We start from the raw sequence: 4870 nt of genomic DNA, 5'->3' as shown, positions 1-4870 counted from the left end.
CCAGACAGGGTCAGGGCAGTACTCAGTACATTTTGTAAGGGATAGAAAGTCAAGCACATGAAGGCAAAACCTTCCTTCACTTAGAGAAGAGGATCCTGATACAGGCTTCCCCCAGAGTGCGCTCCTCCCATTCCTAGGAAAGGAAGCATTATCCTAGATATGGTAGCCAACCATCCTGGTTTATCTGGAACAGAGGAGTTTCCTGGGACACAAGACTTCCAGGGCTAAAACTGGGACAGTTAGTTACCCTCATCCTAAGAGTGAGGGCGGGTAGACTGAAGTCTCTTTGTTGCAGAATGAGATGCATAAAAAGCTTCAGCCAGTTCTAGTGAGCATGTAAGGGAACTGCTTTTATCTTTCCACGAGGATTCACCAAGCACCTACTATGTGCCAGACTGTGCCACATGCTTGACCTCACAGTGGAAGAAATATTTCCCCCATCTTTACAGCACTTACAGCCAAGAGGAGAATACACCTCACAAGTTTCCCATAACATTAAACTCTGAGTTACCTTCTGCCTTCCTTTCTGCTTAATGTTTGGTTAAAAAAAAAATTAATTTGGATCATCACTTTACAACTTGCACCAAAATAAATTCCAGATGAACTAAATATTTTATCATAAAAAAAAGAAACTATGAATGTACCAGAAGAAAACCATAGGAGAATAGTTTTATAATCTCACAATGAAAAAGGGGCTTCTATATATAATAAAAAACCTAAAAACTATCAAATAAAAATTGATGAATTCAATTACATAAAACAAAAACATACCTTTTGTAAAAAAATGAATCATAAAATCAAAAGACTAATGACAAAATAGAAATATATATAATTATGTAATTTATATCACGAAGAGTTCATTTCCACAAAGAGTTTAGAGAAATTCTTTCCATATAAAGGATACTGGCAAAGATATTAACAGAGAGTTCAAAAAAAAAATAAGTGATTCTTAAGCTTATGAAATAATGCTCATTCTCATTCATAATAAGATAATGTAAATTAAGACTACAATGAGGTACTTTTACATATCAGTTTAGCAAAAAGTCTGAAAACACTATTGTGGAGAAGGCTGGAAAGCATGTACTCTTATGCATTGCGAGTGGAAAGACAAATTCATACAGCATCATTTAAGAGCAGTTTGACAATATCTGTCAAATAAAGTGCATATATTCTTTGGCCTAGAATTTTAACTTCAAGGGAATTGTCCGACATATATTTTCACATGTGTACAAAATTGCATATCTGTAATAGTATTGTAGCATGAACACATAAACTTTAGTAGCAAAGGATTTTAAACAAGTTAAATCTCTATCAACAGGATACTACTGAAGTAAACGGAATACCATGCAGCCTTTAAAATTCTTTGTATCTCCTAGAATGACAACCAAAATACATTGTTAAATGGGAAAAAAGCAAGGTGTTGGAAGGTATGCTAACATAATTTTTTAAATATGTGTATACTGATACATCTGTGTATTCTTAAAATATCTCTGGAAGGATACACATGAAACTGGTAGCAGTAATTCCCTCTGGAAAGCAAAATTAGAGGACTCATAGATAATGTGGGAAGAAGACTTCCTTTTTATTAAATACCCTTTGGTACCTCTTGAATTCTATATAGCTTGTTGTATTGCTGTTAAAAAATTAATAAATAACAAAAGAGCAAATTGGAAAACACTAACTTCTAAAGATGTACTCTTTAATTGTTGATATTAAGATTAACATTTTACATTTTTTTCACTTGGAAAGGCTATGGAAAAATTCAGGATTGAAAAAGTGGGGGGTGAATCTCCTGGAAAGCATGCTGATAGCCAAAGAATAACAAACGTGACTCATCTCTCCTACCAGCACCAACCCTCAGGCAGTGGCTTCCACAAGCACTGATAGAAGAAGGATTCTAAGGCTAGTCTGAGTTCAGTGAGAATGAGTCGCATGATTGATTGGCAATGTATGTCTGCTCTGATCACGGGATTGATCTTACTACAAATTCTCTATCTCTGGTCTAGTGGCTCCCACTATGAGACTATATTACCCATTCCTCCCCCCGCCCCCCATCTCATGGCAGCATACTTTCAATTGCAGAATCCAACTTCTTTTAAGGAGTGAATACCTTTCAGGGAGGTGAATACACAAAACTAAAGTGATACTGTGGCAGAAAATATCACAAGCCCCTTAACACTTAGCCAAAGTAGATTGTGATGGCTGGTGATAGACTCATAGAGATGACAGAAATGAAATTGGGCATGCAAGTATGGCTAGGGTTTGAATAGGGGAGGAAGAGGAAAGAAAGGAATTCCAGACAGGCAGAAGAACCTCGAAAAACTCAAAAGAGGTTCAAAAGGTTGGAATAAGCAGGCCTAGGATAGGAGGCAATGAATAGTGAGAAGGCTGGACCAGAGCGAAGGCTTGTACAGAAGAGACAATGTTACAAAAGTTTACAGAGACCCTTGGTTGAGGAGTTCAGATTAATCTGATGCACGGTGGGAAAAGGTTGGAATAAGCAGGCCTAGGATAGGAGGCAATGAATAGTGAGAAGGCTGGACCAGAGCGAAGGCTTGTACAGAAGAGACAACGTTACAAAAGTTTACAGAGACCCTTGGTTGAGGAGTTCAGATTAATCTGATGCACGGTGGGAGTAACATGCTTAGACTAAGCTTTAAGGAGCAGAGTGGAGAGAGGAAAATGTGGTAAGTCTAGAGACTCGCTGGGAAGCTCACACATAATTCATTAATGGGGCTGGGACAGGGACATGGCAGTCCCTGGAGAGAAGTGGACCAGTCTAGGAGGTTCTGCAGAGGCATGACAGATAAGTGGCCCAATGGCTGTGAAAGGAGAGGATGGGAACAGAGTCACACCTCAAAAGTGAAAGACCATTCCCTGGGCCTGGCTTTCTTCATCTGTGAATAAATATAAAAGTATCTACTTCATAGGGATGTGATAAGTATTAAATGAGATTATGCATACAAATTACTTGGGACATCATGTGCCATTCAGTAAAATGGGGAGAAAGAGAGATACAGAAAGAAACATGTTCCTCTCCTTCAGATCACATATGTCAGTTTGTGATTATATACATATGAATATCTCATTAAGAGGTCTTTCTCCCCACCAGCCTGAAAGCTCCATGAGAGTAGGGACAGATATGTCATGTTGGCCCCTGAATCCCTTGTGCTCATAGACTGCCTGTCCCTTAGCAGGTAGTTAAATATTTAAGTAGATAATTAAAAATGGATTGATTGATTGATAGGTGATAGATAGGTAGATGCATACATACATACATAAATAGATACCTAGACAGACTTCAAAACAGATTTTAAGCCCAGAGACTGAAAAATTAATGTGGAATCAGACGGAAAGCAGGGAAGTTGGAAGAATTAGAAAAGACAAGAGAGGGCCAGCCCGGTGGTGCACTTGGTAGAGTGCGGCGCTTGGGAGCACGGCGGCGCTCCCGCCGAGGGTTCGGATCCCATATAGAGACCGGTCCGCTCACTGGTTGAGCGCGGTGCAGGCGCGACACCGAGGGTTGCGATCCCGTTACCGGTCATGAAAAAAGACAAAAAGGAAAAAAAAAAAGAAAAGAAAAGACAATAGAGTCAACTTGTGACAAGTTAGATTGATTTAGCTTATGCCATTTTTACTGTTTGAAAACTGCTTTTGTTTGAAAACCCCCCAGCACTCCTAGTAGAAATTAGAAGTTAAAAATTATCCCGTACTTAGAAAAAATTTAAATTCTGCCTGCCTTTGCTGTTTCCCGCCTATGCTGTTCCTGGCTAATAAAGCCAAGAGCTGTATCCGGATGTATCCAGACAACCTAGAGAGGAAACTGCCCTGGGGAAGCTCTTGCTGTCCCTGAGTGATTAACTGGCTTATCTTGGCTTCTGTAACCAGCTTGTGCTAGGCCTCGCCAAACCCCCTCCCTCCTCACACCAGGAGGAAATATGCACTGGGCTCCTTTAGCTGGAACCCCATCTCTATTTGAAGCAACCAGTAGCATGTTTTACATACATTTACATAAAAACATTTATTACTGTTTTTTTTCATCTATCTGTATATTTTTCTGCAAATTATGTTTTTATCTAAATATGTTTTTGAGATTTCTTCACATTCATACATATAGATTGACTTCATTCCTGTGTAACTCCTATAAGCCTATTGATAAACATTTAGGTCTGACTAGTGTTTGGCTATTACAAACATCCCAGGAGTGCATGCGCCCTTATGCATGTTTCCTGGTACACATGTATGAGAGTTTTCAAAAGTAAACACCCTAAGTGAAATTACTAGCTGCTATGAACTGAATGTTTGTGTCCCCAAAAATTCACGTTGAAGTCCTACCCCCTAATATAATGGCATTTGGAGGTGGGGCCTTTGGGAGATAATTTGGTTTAGGTGAGGTCTTGAGGGTGGGACCCTCATGATGGGATTAGTGCCCTTATAAAAAGAGACCGGAGAGTTTACTCACTCTCTCTCCCCACCATGTGAGAACACCGCAAGAAGGTGGCCATCTGCAAGCCAAAAAAAGAGGCTTCACTAGAATACTACCATGCTGGCCCTCTTATCACAGATTTCTCAGTCTCCAGAACTGTGAGAAATAAATGTTTGTTGTTTAAGCCACCTAGTCTATGGCACTCTGTATAGCAAGCCAAGTAGACTAAGACACTGTGGAGAGTTTACTCACTCTCTCCCCACCATATGAGAACACAGCAAGAAGGTGGCCATCTGCAAGCCAAAAAAAGAGGCTTCACTAGAATACGACCATGCTGGCCCTCTTATCACAGATTTCTCAGTCTCCAGAACTGTGACAAATAAATGTTGTTTAAGCCACCTAGTCTATGGCACTCTGTATAGCAAGCCAAGTAGACTAAGACAC

The sequence above is a fragment of the Galeopterus variegatus genome, unplaced genomic scaffold (assembly GCF_000696425.1).
Source record: "Galeopterus variegatus unplaced genomic scaffold, G_variegatus-3.0.2 Scaffold2849, whole genome shotgun sequence".
NCBI classification, from domain to species: Eukaryota; Metazoa; Chordata; class Mammalia; order Dermoptera; family Cynocephalidae; genus Galeopterus; species Galeopterus variegatus.
This window is presented reverse-complemented; position numbering follows the sequence as displayed.